The sequence below is a fragment of the Chamaea fasciata genome, unplaced genomic scaffold (assembly GCF_029207755.1).
Source record: "Chamaea fasciata isolate MVZ Bird 193981 ecotype frontalis unplaced genomic scaffold, bChaFas1.0.hap1 SCAF_1, whole genome shotgun sequence".
Classification (NCBI taxonomy): Eukaryota; Metazoa; Chordata; class Aves; order Passeriformes; family Sylviidae; genus Chamaea; species Chamaea fasciata.
The window spans coordinates 87,733,272-87,752,383 of record NW_027094086.1 but is presented as its reverse complement, the minus strand read 5'-3'; the positions used below and the strand labels follow the sequence as shown (position 1 = coordinate 87,752,383).

Here is a 19,112-nt window from a genome sequence, read left to right as displayed (position 1 = left end):
TATTAGTTTCTAAGCCTAGTGTTCAAAAATATCACTGACATTTTTTCTTTCACCCATTTAAGTAGAAGTTGTATCAATGTTTTTCTTTGAAGACCAGATTAAAAAAATTTTTTTGATGAGGAAAATTCTGAAATCTTGAAGAAAGTGGATGTAAAAATAAAGGAACTCTCTTTTCCCTCCTATTCATTGGGACACCCAGTGTCCTCCTACGAAAGAAGCTCTGTGTAAAAATGTGAAAAATGTCTGCAGATAAAATACGCTCTTTACTTGTCCTATTAAACCATCAAAAGTATACAAAACTGCAGAAAAATTCAGGAACGTAAAACACTGATAGCATGTTTTTTACTATGGGACTAATACTTCCTCACTGGTTCCTTAAGGTATTTGAAAGAATACTGTAATGGGACTACTGCAGTAGCAGCTTGTGTTGGATGTGTTAGGCTTCAACAAAGCATATGTTAGAGGAGTGGAAGAACCACTACAGCCATCAGGGTCTGGATATGGTTTTGTCCTGCACAGCAATAGGAAATATCTCTTCTCATGGATATTTTGTGGATATTCTTGTCCATGAGCTACTTGCTAAGATCAGTGAGGCTTAATTTTTTTTCTGGTGTGTTGGTGTTTGGTTTGGTTTTTTTAAAATTTTTCTTTTTCTTTAAATGCAGAATTCTTCCTCCCAGGTGAGGAAGCCGACCAGGTGACCTTTTCCCCCTCCCTCGTTTGGCCACCCACAATTTCTCTGGCTCTCCTGGTGTGAGCCTGTGTTGCTACAAGAAGACAGCTGTGTCCATGTAATTCTAGTTGTGCTGGTGTTTGCAGGATCTTGCCAGCATTCCTTGCTGGGGGATGCCCCTTCCCACTGGCACTGGGAAGCAGTGGGTAGCTGGAAGCAGTGGCTGGTTGGTATCAATGACAACCAAGGTGCCCAGGGGCAGCAGGACACAAAGCAAGAGATTGCTTTAAACTTTCAAGTTATCTGGACCACTTTCTAGGAAATTTGGAAGGTTTAGAATCCAGAGGCCCAACCATTCCCTTTACTTTTAATAATTACAGTGCTCCTGTTAGGGCTTATTCGAGTCATTGTTATGCATTCAAAAAACCTTAAATATTAGATCTCAGAAAAAAAAATTATTACTGTGTTTAGAAATTAGTGATCAAAAAAGCTTATTTCAGTACTGCCCTGTTGTTAAGGATTTTTCCCCCACACTGTGAAGTGTTATTTTCAACACAATTTTCAATGAACTCGATGATGTTTGGTCCATCTGTAGCTTAACTAACTGTCATTAACTTTTTAGGACTCCATGATATGCTGAATAGCTTGGAACAACTAATGATTTTATTACCAATCTTAATATCTAGAGTTCCCTATGGAGTAGCGTATGGTTCTTGATAAAACCATTATTTACAGGATTAAAATCTCTTGGAAAATTCTGACTGTGATGAGATTAACACATTGTTGCAGTCCAGCTTGGGATAAAAAAGGGTTTTACGTGAGGTGTAACACTTGATTCATTTAAAGAAACCAGAATTGTGTCTTAAATGTCAACAATCAGAAATGTAGTTTACCAACTCCTACTCTAGATCAATTAGGTAGCCTGCTGCTGCAGACTGTCATTATTTCATGTGATTCTGTGTTGTCTTAGGAGCAGTCCTTGTAATGAGTAATTATTTGAACACAGAAGTACATGGGTATTCCTGTCAAATCAGTGGCATTGGTCCTAGTATTTATAATTGTAAGTCATGAAGGATTCCTTTGAAATCAGTCTTGTGAGAGTGTTAGGTGGTATTATTAAGAGTTTTATCTGAAATTCATACATGAATAGAAGTTTACTAACAGGAAAATAAAAAGGAAATAAGAATCTCTTACTGGGTCTCTGGCTATGTTTACAGCCTGTGGTGGTCACTGGGTAAGAATTTCATTTAATGAAAATTCAGTTTCATGTTAGGAGATTTTTGACACCACTTGGTCTGATATCAGCTGAACTTATATCATGTTTCTCATACACCCACTCTTTTAAAACTTAACCTGAAAAGACCCTATTTTCACAGGTATGCTCAATTTTCTGAAGCACTCACATATTAAAAATTAGTGAGCTGAGGTTTGTCTTGACACCTTCAGGCTGAAGGAGCATTTGAAGCAGTCTGGTGTTGTGCAACTCCTTGGCATATGATGTGTTAATCTATGTGACTCTCTTATCTCATTTAAGAGAAGACAGTGGTGACCATCTGCAGCTTTCATTGAAAGCAATATAAAATTTCTAATCACTCTGCTGTGATCTGAATGCTGTCATCTGTGGATGCTTTGCATGCTTTGTCCTCATATAAATCACATTAATATCTCTCTCCATCATGTAGATGAGGAGTATCCAGGAATAGTAACTTTTCTGAGGGGCGCACGTCCACTGGATAGCAGGAATGGACTCTGAAGCAGTTCAGTCCATAGCATAGCTCCTGACCATAGTGGCAATATTTCAAAAACAGTGTATAAGGGTGAGGATACACATCTGCCTCCAGGGAATGATCCTCAGAAACCAGCAGGAGGGCAACCTAATTGGAAGTGTCAAAAAAGGAGGGAAAAAATTAAACATGAAAAATCCATTGGTATTAGACCTACAGCATGCTAAGACCTGAAGGAAAACCAAGTGAAGCTTGTGAACTTTAGCTAGTGACTGGAGCCTTCTGTCTTTTACCTGACAGTCTCTCAATGAAGCTTTGTTTTGTTACCAAAATGGGGATCTAGTGGATGTTTTCTTGTGAAAGTCCTCTTTCTTTTTTTTACCTGCTCTAGTTACAGTGCATTTGAATATCTTTATCGTTTTTCTTGAACACAGCCATGGTTCTAGAAATCATCTTAAATTCCATGATTTACGTAGCCAACTTGGAGAAGTGTGTTCTCTCCCCTCCTTTGATCTGAACTTGTATGGACCATCCAACTGCTCCTACTCATTTCATCTTCACCTTGAAAAGGACTAAAGTGAACATTCAAGAAAATCAAATTAGCCCCACAACTGGCCCTGCTTCTTGGTTTCTCATTATGCAAAAGTGCTAATAGCAACTGGCATCTCCAAAATTTTTCCTCAATATGTTTTTCTAATCTTAGGGACTCCCTGAACAAGTGGTAATATGTGTGTGCTCAAAGGCTTTGCTGGGCTTCTCTTCCAGGAAGGATTCTGCCTGTTTTCAAGTCTGTGTAGACTTGTGTTATCCGCAATATCTCATGACAGGAGTACTTAACATTGCCACGTGCAGTAAGTACTCCATTTCAGATCTACTGCCTGATTATTTCATTGGGTGACCGGTAGTTCTTGCATTGCAACAAACAGTGAGCAATACTGTTTTTTTCCAAATCTCCTGCTGTTTATAGATCTGTCAGACACCTCCTCTGATCTGTTTTGCAGTCAAAGAATTCCAGACTATCTAATTGTTTCTTAGAGAGAAACTGTTCAATATCTTTGATCTTCTTGCTTTCCTTCTTATGTACTTTTTTTAGTTTTATTGTACCTGCATCTGTGCTCATGCTTGCTATTCTAGCTGTGCCTGAAAAGTTGATTTGACATTGCAGAATGAGATAGTGGCTGTTGTCTCCGTAGCAATTTGCAATAAGTTATCAGACTGCCTAACCACAACCTTATGCTGTATAATCTGTGGCACAATGTTTCACCTGTGCCGCATACAGACTTCAGTTCCATAATTCATCTAGACAAAGAATTGTTTGCATTTTTGCTACATTTATAACTGTGGTTTGGTGTTTCCTATAATACTCTGTCACCTGGCTCTGTTGTTTTGTCTTGGCATTGAAATGTCCTGCTGTATTCTGTTTTATGGTTTGAAACCTTTGCTCATTAGTTCAGACCACAAGTTTGGCAGCAATTGGTAATGCGGACGAAAGTCTAATTAAAAAAAAGAAATCCTAAGCTGTGGTTTCTTTGGGAAAAGATTTTTAGAAAAGTGAGATAGCAAATGATTTTTTTGTCCTTATTTTGCTGTTGTAGGGAACATCAGGATGCTGGATGTGTGACATTTACTTCCTCTTTTTGAGTGCCCCTTTCAGGCATTTCCAGAATTCTGGCTGCAGACAATACCCTGGCTCCTTAGTGTTAATAGCTACAGCTTCATCTGTGCTGTCTGCACAGGTAATGGCTTCCTTTCGGTCTGTTAAAGCCCCAGCTTTTAGGCTTCATGCCTTGGTCTCACTGATCCCAGCTGTCCAGAGCTCGTCCTCACAGCCTGCCTCTCAAACACCTGTTAGATCTCAAGTCAGCAAGGAGGAGAAGATCCCTTGTATGCCACATTCCAACCTGAATGACAGATGGGAAGAGGATGTGTGATGATCCTTGTCCCAACAGAGTTTTCTCTAGAGAGAGGTTTTTTATTATATCTCTAAAACTCCCTGTGCTATACAACCGGGTGTGGGGATACCCTTTGCCTTCCATCAGGGATTAGCACAAAGGTGGTGGTGTGTTGTGTGGAGTTCAAAGTTGAGGAAGAAAAGCTGAATATGCTATGATGGTGTAGTGGTTTGAAAGCAAAACAAATGAGAGGCTCCAAGTCATAGATACAATTTAATAGGAAGAAAGGAGAGAAAGTAAAATAAAATAGATGCAATAATACAAAAGACCACTGAGAGAGTCAGAATACTACCTGAGCAGAGTGATGGAAGCAGTCCAGATGAGGTGGTCTTCCTGAAGCAGTGATCCTGTAGAAAGGTCTGGTAGCTCTGGTCCTCTGGGAATCCAGTGGGCAAGGGCCCCCTGTACCGTCCCAAACCCCAGGTTATATCCAGGTGAGAATGCTTGGTTCCTCCCCCTGGGCGGAGCATCTCACAATGGGATGATGAGTCATGCAGGGAGTCCTTGATGGCCCATTAAACAGAGATAGCTCCCGGAGGGAGTTATCTGTGAGTCATGGGCAAGGCATTTGATGGGCCATTAACAGAAGATAATGGCCCAGAGGGAGGGGGTCTGGGAAAACACTGCCCCACCTGGATTCAACAGTTCATGAAGATGGTGATAGAATACTTTGTGCACATCCTATACTACAACCCAGGACAGATGGTACCAACAAATCCTGTGCCTTGTTTAGTGAAGGGGTGGGGTTCCTTTTATTTTTTTGGAAGATGGAGACCAGGCTGAAGCAGTCACGGAGTGATAGAACAGTTGGGATTTGAAGGGACCTTAAAGGTCATCTAGTTTCAGCCTCCTGCGATGGACAGGGACACCTTCCACTAGACCAGGTGATTGAAAGCCTCATCCAACCTGGCCTTGAACACTTGCAGGGGTAAAACACATCCACAGCTGCTCTGGGTAACCTGCTCCATTGTCTCACCATATTCACAATAAAGAATTTCTTCCTAAGAGCTGATCTAAATATAGTTTTTCACTGCATGAAAAGTGACTGATATTAAAAGCCATTGTTTTGTTCATTGATGCTGGGCAGTAGGAGGTGGGGATGGATGAGCCAGTTCTGTGTACAGAGCTCCAGGTGCTGAGGGGTCTTTGCTGCACGTCAGGTATTTTGCTTGTCTCTGTTTTCCATCTTCAATACAGGGTCTGCAAGCTTTCTGTATGGCCTTGTACTCTGCTTCTTTTATCTCACTTATAAATGTTTCGGGAAACGAATGTCTTTTCCAGAGTGTTGTGCACAAAAGTTCCTGACATGTGCACTAATCCATGTGGTGTCTTTGGGCAAACTTGTTAGATACATACACAGTATCACTCAAATTGACCTAAAGCTCTTAGGGTAAGCAGCAGAAATTCAGGGTTTCCTTCATGTAAACTCTGGCTTTTGTGCTATACAGCCTTTCATTGGTTGGTGGTAACTCACTGAAATGGTAATTCTTAGAATTAGACACTCAAAACAAAAGGGTCTTTTTAAAATAACCAAATCCAGCCATCACAAAGAATGTAGCTTTTGAAAAAAAGTCTTGTTTCCTTGAATCACATTTTCCTGCTATTCCTCAGCCCTTTATTGATGACAGATAAAAAAGGCTGTTGCTTGTTTTAGTTGTAAACTTCCCTTTGTCAGAGCCCTTTCCTCCATCTGTCATTGCATAACTGTATGTTCCCAGGTTTGTAGCTCTAATGTGTTTTTGCTGTTTTGTGTACAGTACGTTACGAGTTATAAAAGCTTGAGTAAATAATTCATGTAAAAACCTTTGTAAATATTGTCAAACTGCGGAATAAATGATTTACTAAGAGGTCTCTTGGCTCAGCCTAGCAGCTTTATTACTGTAACTTGTTTTGTAAACAACCTCCTCCCCCCACCCTGTATTTTTTCCATCAAGTGTCTTTGTGTAAATTCTGTTGCTAAGCGCTACTTAGATGCATTTCAATCACCATAAATAATTCAATATCAGTGCTTTAACCACCTGGAGACTCCATTCAGAAGTCAACCAAAGGTGTGGTTTGTGTGAGACCCTTAAGGGTACATACATTTTCAATGCCTGTAGAATAGTGCATTCTCATTGTATTCATAGCTGATTGCATTTGCTGGAGATGGCTCCATCTCAGCTGGAAGGTGGTTTCCTGGTAGACCTCAGGTTTCCAGAGAGCTGGAACCTGTGCTTCATTTCATATCCTCTGAATAGTCTGCAAATTGTGATGAGCAAAATAGATCAGGACCTAGGGTTATGAGAGGTAGTCCTGAAAAATGCCAGGTTTTTTTCTAGCTTTTTAATAAAGTGTTGTCTGAATGGTCAGAGGGAATGTAATCTGTAATCAGAAACATTTGTTGTAAATTAATAATATGACTTTGCTTTGATGTATTCATGAGCCCCTTGTTAGCCTTCTGAAAACACAACTCAAAATGAAATGTTTCTTCAATAATACTGGTATGGGAAAATGTGTTACATCTGAGTCCTTATGGGCAGGCCTAATTTTGTGGCTACATGTGCTTGTTCTGAGTTTGTCCTGTGAAATACAAGCACACTTGAAAGATGTCAAACCCTTGGTGAACAACTGCAGGGATCATGATACTGGGAGCTGTGGACAATCCATGTCATCACACTGACTCTGAATTTGAGCTTAGGCTTGGACACTACATGTCTCAATATCCATATTGGCTACATGCTGCTTTTCCTGCTGACTCGTGGATGGAGTGTGCAGTCATATTTTCCCGGCAGGAAGAGACAGGCATTGCTGGAGAGAGCACATCACAGTGGATTTTTGTCACTGCAGGTATGACAAACACAGGCTGTTTGTGGGTGCCCTGTCTCTGCAGACTCAAACTGAGAAGAGCACAGCTGTTGGATGAGATGGACATGGCCAACTCCTCTTCTGCACAAGGGGGACATGAACTAGAATTGTCCTGCCCAGGCATGTAGTGCAATAGCTGCAGAGTAAGTTTTGCTATCATAAGGATGATGGACAGCTGGAGGATGTGGAAACAGTTTCAAAGTGATCCCAGGAACTGATGGAGTCTCCAGGGAAGCAGAGCAGAGATTTTTTTTTGGCCGCCTTGGTGAGCTTCTTCCCTTGTCATGCCGACTCATCTTGTCACCACTCACTCCACTTGGCTCTCAAGTTCCATGAAAATTCACTAAAAAGCTTGGAGATCACCTGTTTGTGTCTCTTGGCCATTTTTCTGTGCAGTATTGCAATCCAGCGTAACACCCCCCAATAATTGTTCAAACAGATAGGCTCAACAGCACGTCTTCAAACTCTCCTCTTATGGAATTGATGTTTCCAGAGTTGACTGCATTGAAGTGGCTTTGTGCCAGACTGGTCTGAGCAGCTTTTGATGGTCACTTACAAGCCTTTCTGACTCTGAGAATGGTGGAAATCATTCATTAGCTGTGTATTATTATGTCTGATATCAAAGCTATTCAAAAGTAATGAAGAACTGCTTTGTGATTGTAGAGATGGAATTTTTAACCTTTTAGGTTTTAGGTAAGGAGTTGCTCATCTTCTAATGACTTACCTGGGTTCAGACTCCAAGAAACAGGGCAGCTAAGCTTCCACTGGCTTGAGAACGAAGGTTGGACTTCAGGAAAGAATCTCTTGGAGAACTGGGCAATAGACTTTGTATATTTCTGTATGTCTGATGTAATGAGGAAACAACCTCTACCCTCTGGCTTTTTAATTCTTATACAAAGAGAACTGTAGTGTCCCAGGGATGAATGATACTGAGTGAGAAGCAGCTGATAATGGCAACCTTCAGTGATACTGAGCTGATGAAAGAAGAAATAATGGTGTACCCTCTACAAGTTATTGCTGGTAGTTTCCATAAAAGTTAAGTGAATGAAGTCTGAGGCTCAATTAAACAACATCTTGTCTGTCTTGTGTGCCCAGGACAATACATTGTTTGCTGTGAATAGACCACCCGAGGGCTGGTCATGTGTTTTGGTAAGAATCATAGCTTTGTCAAACAAAGCAAAAGGCGTAATTATAGTTTTTTATATTAAAGACCCACCCTATTTTAATTATTATTGTGCATTTCCAATTAGAAGTGTGTTAAACTGTTGCCATTAGAAACTTTAAAAGCATGAAAACAGCAAAAGGCCAGAGCCAAGAGACAAAATAATCCTAAAAGTCACCCAGTCAGATATGGCCACAGAATACAAAAATTGCTCTCAAAGGTGCAAGTAGTTATGGTATAAAATGCATGATGCTTAACCATGTGCATTATTGGTGTTATGAGATCTAAATTCCTTGGATGTCTGAAGTCTAGATAGCATAGTGTTTTAATACCTGTGAAATATAAAATGGATGCAGATTGAGAAGGGAGTCTCATTGAAAGATCACTTTGTAACCTCAATAAGCCCAAATATAAAACCCCTTGAGATTTCTTTTTACAGTGTACATGCACAGGTATCAGTTGTTGTTTTCATATGCAAAATTATTGTAATCAAAGGTTTTGTTTGGGATGCTCTGTTTAAAATTTCTCTTTACCTTTCACTGATTGTTTAGTTACTTTAAAGCCTGGTCCTCTTCTTGTGGTGCTTTTCCTCTTAAACTTTTATGTGAGTTGCAGGTTATCCCTTGGCGACTGATCTCTGTTCTGCAGTGTTCTGTGATACTCTCACTTTCAGTAGAACCTGCTCTTACTGTGGAGCTGCTCTGTGTGCTGTCACCTTGACACTGCTGCACCTTCTGCTGCTAAACATCTCTGCAGACGGGAGAAGGAATGTTTTAAATTGTACCTTGGTTTCCTGGGTCTTCCCAGTTCTCCCTTGGCTGATAGACTTGCCAAAATGACCTTTGCTTCTCTCTGTTGCATTGCTGGGGCTCTTTGTATGTCCCTAATGGAAAGGGACTTGCAGACACCTGTGCAACTGTGATGGCATCAGGAAATTCAGCTTTCCTTATCCCAGGGACCTAGGCACCCTGAGATTTGATTGGGATGCTTTTTATGTCTCCTTGCTGTGAAATAGAAACTAGTTCTGTACAAACTAGGAGAAACGGATCTTTCTGTGCTTCTGCTTCTGTTGTGGTTGTTTAAAGACAAATCTGTTGGCTGCTGCAAGACATCTATAACTGATGTTCCCATGAGGGGGAAAATACAGTGAAAACTCCATTACTTTGGATGAAAAGGTGATTTCTGTGCCTACTAATTATGCAGACTGAGGCGTCGCATCATTTGGATGCAGTTCTCACTTCTCAGGGGTTATATATGCAACTAAATCTTTTAATAATGTGTTGTTTTGGTCTTTCCTTGTATTTCTTATCAAACTGCCTTGTTTTTATATTATTGTAGCATCAAAACTCTCAGGCATGGTCCAGCAATCGAGCATGAGAAGGGCAGTATGCAGAGAAACAAGTGCTCTCTAATTCCAAGCATATACAATCCAAACGCTAGAAAAGAGGTGATAGATAAATAAGAACAAGAAAACACAGGGGAAAAATTCCAAACAGTAGATATGGTACATCAGTAACCGAACCCACTCTGGGGACTAGATCTTTAGCATGCATTACAGCAATGAAAGTTTTAGTCATATACTAGTGTATTTATTGCTTTTAAGAACTATTATTACTGCTTTTCTGCATTTTACTTAATGTGCTTGCCCATTGCAATCTTCATCTTTAAGATGATGGGCTATCTCTTTTTATGTCAGATCAGTGGAAAAGGACATGAAAACTTAGGGAAATATGGGATTAATCTGTGTCTGTATTTAATTTTCCAAATATTTATCTAAATTCAGTAGGACTCTTAAGTATTGAGCGGATGACTTTATCAGAGAAGAACTGTACGTCAGTTGATTGCAGCAGAGTATCTTGTACACTTAAAATCCTCAGGGCAAGGCCTGTTTCCACAAACATCTTTATGTCCTCCCTTGCATTGGGGAGCAGGGTTGCAGTGACAGACACCTTCAGCTGCAAACTTACAAAAAGTCAGTTAAATATAAAGACAATCTCGAGCCTCTACAGGGTATGCAGTATCAGCTGGTGCTGTGAGTGGACTGTGGCAGAAAGCCAAAGCTGTTTCCCTGGCACAGATTCCCCCATCTGGGCAGTCAGAAGGGAAAAGCTAGTGGGAATTAAATATCTTTTGCTGTGCCTATAGGGTGCTACAGGACAGCATGTAACAGTGGGGTTTTGTTTCAACAGCTAGGTTGTTGAACACCATAAAATATAACAAGGGCTGTATATAATAGCTGATGTTCTGCAACCACAGTGACTCACTGTGTCTCTCCTAAGGAGAGAAAGTCACTGGAGCCACCTTCTGTGGTTGCCTGAAAGGCACACCTTTGCAGGTCCCACCTGGTGCTTCTCAGTTAGCACTTGATAAAAATCTCCCCTCTTGCTCCTCTCTCTGCTAACCATGTGCCAAGAAACATCCTTCTGTCACTGCTGGTTTCATGTGCCAAGAAACATCCTTCTGTCAGTGCTGGTTCCATGTGCCAGGTGGATGGACATTGCAGGAGGTTTTCGTCATGCTGCTTATCAGCTACTTCTACTTCATGATGCAAGTATCTTCTCACTGTCAAACCTTCTGGCAGAAATTACCTTTAATTAGTTCATTCTGTGTAGGTTATCCAGATATGCTATCCAGATAGCAGTGCTATCACATTTATTTTCCAAATAACAGTAATTATTATTGAAGAGAAAAACAAAAAAATACATTAGTCACCGTATTTAGATCCAGTTTCCCACTCTTTTAGGCATAGGATCTTGGCTTAACACTGCTTTCTTTACCAGGTTGTTTGTCTGAGTTCTGGAGAAGAGCATCAAGTCCCATGGAGGAGCTGGAGAGATTTCTGTTGCTGAAGGATTTGCTCTGGCACCTGATGTGCGTGCCAGCAGCCATCTCATCAGGGGGACGTGGACGTCACTGTCACCATAGAGACAGCAAGGAGGATTTGGTTTCAAAAGGTGAAGAGAAGCTGGGAAGTAGAAAGGTAAGCTGGGTCTGTGTCTCAAACTCATGAAGGATTTTAAAGTGATGCTGTATTTAAAAGGATGCCACAGTAGAGGAGCATTCTACTGAATATTTATACACGTGTGTGGAAATGTGCATCTAAGTATTGCCTCCTATGTGCATATTTACATGTGCTCTTTTGAATAGACTTGGGTGAAAAAGAACTCAACACAGGTTTTCAAGAGCCTGCTAGCGTTCAGTTTGTGCTCCTCCAATTAATTCTTCTTTTGCAGGTGATGTAAAAAAAAAGACTTGAATTATGTTTATTTTAAGAAGTCATAAAATATCCCCTGCCTCAAGATTTTGTGTTTTCCACAGGAGCTGAATGAGCTGTGGTGTGTTCTAAATTAATGTTCACGACTTCTTGTGGTCTTCAGTTGTGCTCTAGCAATGGTATGGATGTAAAGCAGTGGTGAGTGTTGACAGGCGAGGCAGGGATCAACCATGAGTCATTGTTTAACCACATGGGACTTTTAAAGCCTGAGTCTATACTGGCTTGAGACAGCTTGCAGATCTCTGCCCACTCTTATATCGGCAAATAAAATCACCCCTCCTGAGGGCTTACCCCATCCCTTGAAGATATAACCTCAGTGATGCATGGGCTTGTTTAAAGCTTCAGTTTGCACACTTATAATCCCCAGCAGGGTGCTGACCCCAAAAGGATGTTTCTTGTACCTCAGAAACAAAAGCTAATTTACAGGTATGTCTCTTAGGGGAGAGGTGGCAAGGAGGAGTGCATCCAGCAGAGTGACGGATGAACCTTTGAGTAATGCCATATAGGCATTACTACAAAAAGGGTGGTAGAAGTCTTATAGGGACTGATAAAACACTTTGTCTGCAATGTCATGGAGTTCTGGATGCCTGTGGAGAGGATGGGGCTGGGTGTGTGTTTCTGATCATGGGCCAGAGATGCTCAACAGAGCCCTTGAGCTCCTCTTGTCTTTGCCCAGCCTGCCACAGCTCCAGCAGGAAATAGCCAGAGCACAGCAGGTTTTTTAACCATGACACACTTGTCTTGACAGCTGGAGGAAGTCTGGTGTGGGAGCCAAATCTCCTGGCTTTGTGTCAGCTCTCGGGTATCTTTCCCGTTTTGGGAATTCCCCGCTGGGGAGGTACTACTGCTGTTTGGAGCAGAGTTCAGATCTCAGCCCCTGGGGCTGTCCACTCTGGGAGACGTTTTTGGCAAGGATAAGTATTTTTTGCTATTTCTGAGCCTCTTTGACTTTATAAATAGCTAAGTGACAAGTCAAATTTTGGTATTCACCCTATGGCTGAATTTTCCGCGGGGATGTTTGCATGTGTGCGTAACACCATTTATATTTATTATTCCTGCTGCTGTCGTCACTCACACGTTCTCTGCAAACAGAACAAAAGGCTCCCTTTGCAGTCAGCTCATGGTCCAACTGCTGCACAAAGACAGTGGAGGGCACAGAGAGCGCCTGGGGGGCACAAGGAATCCTTGAGATAACATTGCTTGGGCTTCTGTTGTCAGGCCTCTGCAAACCATGATAATATGTGTAGGCTTCATGCTAATGAGAGGCAGCCAGGGTGTATGTGAAGAACTGAACTGTCTATTTACATGCAGCTGGGGTTTGCATTTTTGGGGATACCGTTGTTGGGACATGTAGGGAGCTGGCTGACTTCCGTAACAAACTGCATTTTTAACTGATTTTATCTGATGGCTGCTGGAGGATCTTGTCTACCCAGATTTTAGTCATTCGCTCTGACTTCTGTTTTAGGAACCTTCTGACCAAATTGATCATTAGTATCAATATAAAAATCTGTGCTGGTGAACTTTTGGGTTTGACTCACTTTCTGGGATCAGCCTGTGTCTCAGTTATGGTTCACTCTCATTAGTAATCATTTGATCATGCTTTTTTGAGAGAACAGAAACTGTGATTATGTTAGATTCAGAGTTCATCCAGTTCACCTCCCAGTCTCTCATGGTGGTGGTCTCCAGCTGTTTCAGCAAAAAGAAAAAGAAATCCTGCATTAGGCAGGAAGGAGGTAAGCCCTCTAAGCTGTAATAGAAACTTTGCTTTCTTCAACAGACAAACCATTCTCTGAGAACTTGATTACCAGTTAAAATTACTACAAAGCCAGATTTTAAGAGAGGACTTAAATACCAACATTATCTAGCAATGTGATCTTAAATATTTTACTGATGCAGAAGCCACTTCTAAGTGACAGCAAAAGCAGGAGGACCGGACATAGAGATGAGCTTGACCTCCAGACTAGAGCCTGAACTTGGCACATTTAATCAGTTACTCCTCAACTAGAAGGGCTAATTAGCCACTCATCTGGTTGCTCATCCTCTGCAATCTGCTCTTGCCACAGCATGTGTGTGTTTTATTTGCTGGGGGAGAATTGGGAACAATATCTATTCTAACAAGCACCCCCTTTTTTCCTCCTCTGTTGTTAGTAATGTGGGTAATATAATTCCTTTGCTATATATAATATCTCTCCTCTAATGCTTCTCACTTGACAGCATTTATGAAGTGGTCAAGACCTGCATCTGGAAATTATGCAGGAACAATATGTTTTTTCTTCCTGCCTACAGCAGGAATATTTATATATACCAGGTTTATGCCATGGTCTTACAAGGTGGTACAAGAAGTAAAGCCGCAGCAGCTATCTTGCTTGTGGTGTAATTGTGTGATACTGTCATGTCTTCATAAGATTCTCTGAGGTTTTCTTTGGCTCAGGCTGTTAAGATTGGCTGTAGTTGTGTTTTTGCTTTGAGAATAAGGGAGTACCTCTCTGCCATCATGCCATTGGGTTTGTTGGCATGTACCTAATTTAACAATTTATGTTGAAAAGGTAGGAAAAAGAAAATGTCAAGCTGATGCTGGGCATGATTTCAGAATATAGAGATGTTTACTCACTGTCAGCCTCTCTGGTGTTCATAGTGATCATTGCCCAAAATTAGATATTGCTTTTTCTCTACACACTTCCATACACTGAGTTAGATGCTTCGCTTTTTCAATTGCCTCTAAGTTCAATCCTTCAAGTGTCACTTAAGATACTTACAAGTCTGATTATTTTCACCTATGCTCATTCTTTAGGAGGATGAAATAAGCAAAATAACTGTTCTGAGTGCTTGGTGTTATTGTGGGGGTAATTCCACAATCCCTTCCCATGAATCAGTGGACTTTGGAGAGGATTTCCAAAGGTGTCTAAATCCTGCTGTGCTGATGGCCTTTCTCTCAGATTGGACCCCAGCCAGCAAGGAAAAATTTTCAGGCAATCCAGCCAGGATTTTTCCATGTGAGAAAGGGAATGATGAAGAACTCTAAGCTCTGAACAGATGATTCAGCACCTCTGGTGCTGAGTTAGACCTATCACTGTGCCGATTGCAGAGGCACGCAGTCCACACCCAATTTCATCCTCTGCCCACACACAAATGTGTCATCTATCTCTGCATGACTGAAGTGTTCATATCAGACATGTTTCCCTGGAAAAATTGTGGGAATTGTCCTAAAAGGTTATTATATACTTCCAGTTTCTTTCCTCTCTGGTCATTCTGTCCTCTCTTTGGATCTGTTGCACCTTTTAGGGGGTCCACTTGTGCAAGTTGGTATGTGTGGGAGAAGTGTATTTGCAGGCCATTTGTGAGTCATATCAGTCTAAGAAAACAGAGTGGGAGGTACTCAGAGAGATAAAACAAAGATGGAATAGAAACTTATCACTTTTGCTTATTTAGGGTATAAATATTGTCTCTTAATGTCAAATATTCCATGCAAAGATTAGTTTGGATTAGTGGAATCGATAAAAACATATGCTCTGTTTTCATGAATAGCAGAGGATTAAAATGTGGCTGTATCTGGCATCCTTATGCAAGTCATGTGAGATTCAGTTCAATTCTATGAAATTTAGTGCTATGAAATTTATTCACCTTCACCGTATTGTGTAAGAGAGGCTGTGATATCGTTCAACTATTAGAAAAAAGTAGCTTTCTAGGCTAAAGGAATGTGAATAGGTGTTATATTAAGGTTTTACAATAAAATTACAAGTGTATAAGAGATGCAGCCTTCCACGACCTTGGTCAGAACTTTAGTGTATGCTTGTGTGTGTCTCTGAGATTAGGAATGCTAAGCAAGGTTCTCTGGCTTTTGTGAAAGACGGCCATCTTTCAGAGAACAGGACATCCTTAGGCAAAGTATAACGAGGGTTTGTCTCAAAGCAAAGGTGGAAGCTGAGGCCTGGTACATGAGAAGGTGGTTTCCAAGCCACCCCCACTAGAAGGGGAAGAGGAGATACGATCTTCCATCTGGGAAGAGTTTTCCAGGTGCTGCTGATGGAACAATTGCCTGCTAATGTTAAACAGCCTAGAGCTGGAAGAAAGGGAGATTTCTTCTGTGGAACTGGGAAAAGAAAGGAATAGAAGGAGAGGGAAAATCAGTTTCCCTACTCTCCTTTACCCCTCAGAGGACTAGGAACCAGTGCCTTCTGAAGAAGGGATACACGGAGGCTTTGTAGAAGACCAAGGTTTATGGCATCTATCATTAATTTTCTATTGGTTCACTTTCCTTTTTCTGCCAGTCCCAAGAATTCCCAAAGTAAACTGAAACTGGAAGATTTCAGAGTCCTACTTCTGAACCCAGTCATGGCTGAGTCACATCCTGCCGTACCTGACATTGCACAAATGACCCAGAGAAATGGCATGATGTGACTCCTCTGTGGTAACTTAAATGAGAAGGATGGTTGTTGGCATGCATTTCTCAACATGAGGTACACCAAAATACTTTTTTGCAGAAGTGTCAGCAAAGGCCATTGCAGAACAAAGGAGGTACGGGCATTAATCTGGGATAATGATGGACAAGAGATGGCAGGAGGATCTGAGAAGATGTGAGTCTCTTAACGTGTGACAATTTTTACTGGAGAGCCAGGAGCACAGGTTTGACTAGTTCCCAAATGAGTCTAAATTTTTTGGTTAGTATTTAAGAAGCAACTCACAGTATTTACGGCAGCAATACAAAGGAGAGAGAAAGATCTTTATCAGTCACTTTCACTTTGGCTTTAGCTAACATTTATAGATAAAAATATTCAAATATAACTGTGTAAGCATTCATCACAATGTGTTGTTAGTCTCTGAGTTGGAATATTGCTACATAGAAACGGAAAAAAATAGGAGCAAAGCATTTAATTCCACAATATCTGCAAGTGACAAGAGGTCTTAGGGGTTGGTGTTGGGGGCAACTTTGTTGGTGACTGGACAGCAGTATTGGGGACAGCCTCAGCATGTTTGCAGTGACATCAAACTGTGTGGTGCAGGTGACACCCTGGAAGGAGGGGATGCCATCCAGAAGGATCTTGACTTGAGAAGCTTGAGATACGGCGCTGTGAGAAGCCCATGAAGCTCAAGTCCTGCTCATGGGTGGGGACAATCCCAAGCACAAATAGACTTGGGTGGAGAATGGATTGAGAGCAGCCCTGAGAAGAAAGACTTCGTGGTGTTGTTGGCAAGAAGCTCAACATGACCTGACAATATGGTTGTCCAAATGTTTTTGGAGTCCAGAAGACCAATGGTGTCCTGGGTTGCGTCAAAAGAAGTGTGCCGAAGTCAAGGAAGGTAGTTCTGCTCTCAGGACACCCAGCCTGGTTACTGTGTTCAGTTCTGGATCCCCCAGTATAAGAAGGGAATGTTAGAGTGAGTCCAGATAAGGGCCATGAAGATGATCAGAGGGCTGGAGAACCTCTTCTATGAGGTCAGGCTGAGACAGCTGAAGTTGTTCGGCTTGGAAAAAGAGAAGGCTCTAGGTAAACATTACAGCAGCCTTCCAGTTTCTGAAACAGCCCCACAAGAGAGCTGGGAGGTATTTTTTACAAAGGGTTGTAGTGATAGGACAAGAGGTAATGGCTTTAAACTGAAAGGGGGTGGGTTTAGGTTAGATATTGGAAATAAATTCTTTACAGACATTGAGGTGAGGCACTGGAACAGACTAGCCAAAGAAACAGCAGATGCTCCATCCCTGGAGAAGTGTTCAAGGCTGGGTTGGATGGGGCTTTGAGCAACCTGGTCTAGTGAAAGGTGTCCCTGCCCCTGGTAGAGGATTTGGAACTGGATGATCTTTAAGGTCCCTTCTGACCCAAACCAGTCTATGATTCTTTGAAATGCAAACAGAGATTGAACTCAACACAGTGTTGTGGTTTTGAATGTGGGACTATCACTAGCAGAAGCCTCCAGTGTTCAGGATTTGAAGCACACTCACTTCTTGAGTGTAACAATTGCTGGGAGGAACTGCATTGAAAAAAATCAAGAAGTTTTCCACATAAGTCAGAGATTTATCCTCTATGAGTATAGGATGATGTAGCTCCGCTAAAAAATTGTGGGTAGCACTCTATGGCTGCTGAAGTCTTGGTGCAAAATCCATGTTAACATCCACAGTTTTTCCTCCTATCACCTAAAACTGTTTCATGTAAGAGCAGGCAAATTTACTGCTCAGACAAAGCCCTATGTGATTTGGTTTCATATGGCCTCCTTCTTCTATGTCCATGATCATCCAGTGTTTCACACCCACACATGGTCTCTCAATTTCCTTCACTGCCCCATTCAAGTATCTTATGTTATATGAAGCAGCTGCTTATGTTTAGTAACTTTCTGCATTTGTGGTGCTTTTGGTCTAGAACCTGAAGTAGAATTTCCTCATTTGGCCATGTTGAGATGCAAACTATGCCCTTGGGCATGGTGCTGGAAAGTATTCAGTATATTCAGTAGCACCATTTGCAGATGGTGTGAAAGAAACTGCTCTCAAGGCACCTCATCAGCATCAAGGATGAACATTCATGGTCCAACCTGAAGCAGATTCTTTGACACTCTCATATGAAATCAGCTTGTTCCTGTTGCCTGTGTGCAAGCTGTTTTCTAGTAGATGAATAGGGTATGAAGTGTAAACTTTACATTGAGACTCATGTAATTGCCTTGCATGTTTCAGGAGAAGGGAGATTGTATGTTCCTGGTCAGCTTGCATCCAGATGACATCTTGGAGGTTGAGATTTTTTTTGAAGGATGCCGAACAGGCTTGTTCTTCGTTGTAGCTGAAGCAAGGGTTTTACCTTGCTGAAACCCTTTAGGTTACTTTCCTTCTCACCCTAAATCTAATTTCTAAAAATGCATTTTCCCCATCACAGGAAACCAATGACCCCAGTAGCTGTGCTCAGGTGCAGCCATGGCTGGGTGTGTGGAAAAACTCAGATCCTGTGCCAAACCAGCTGTGCTGGGGCAGAGCTTTCCTTTTCTTTCCTGCAACTTTTCCTGCACTGTCAAAGTAAGTTGTCCTCCAGGGAATGGCTTTGCTGCCAGGATGTATTCCCAGCGGTTATTTCAAAATCTAATTTCTGATTCAGGTATGGCAGACTCTGTGGGTTTGAAACAGGTCCTCCAGTCTGGATAGTTTTCCCAATTTATGTGTCCATGCCATCTGTCTATCTTAGCAGCTAAGCTTGGAGACATGTCCAAGATTACGCAGTGAACCTGAATCAAAGCCAAGAAGTGAATCTAAGTTTTTTGGTTCAAGTAGAATATCTTGGTTCCTGAAACTTGCCTCCTTCCTGTGATTTTTCTGCTTGGGGAGGGGAGGGCAGGAAAACCAAAAGGTTAGTGCTTTGAACACATTAAATATTTGCATATGCTTTGTTGTGGGATCTGTGGGATAGTGAATCCAGATCCATATTTTTGTTAAGGTGAACCCATCTTTGAGCTCATTATTAAAGACTACTAAAGTGGTTATAACTCTCGTAAGAGGACAAAATAACTC

General features: G+C 41.5%; 1 protein-coding gene across 1 annotated transcript in view; it reads left to right on the top strand.

Moving 5' to 3' along the window:
- The window catches only part of LOC136291827 (uncharacterized), a 182,292-nt gene that overhangs the window by 73,532 nt on the left and 89,648 nt on the right, over positions 1–19,112 (top strand). Inside the window, exon 6 of the mRNA XM_066186952.1 lies at positions 11,136–11,335. The gene's annotated coding sequence lies outside the window, so the exon portion shown is untranslated. The remainder of the gene's footprint in view (positions 1–11,135; positions 11,336–19,112) is intronic.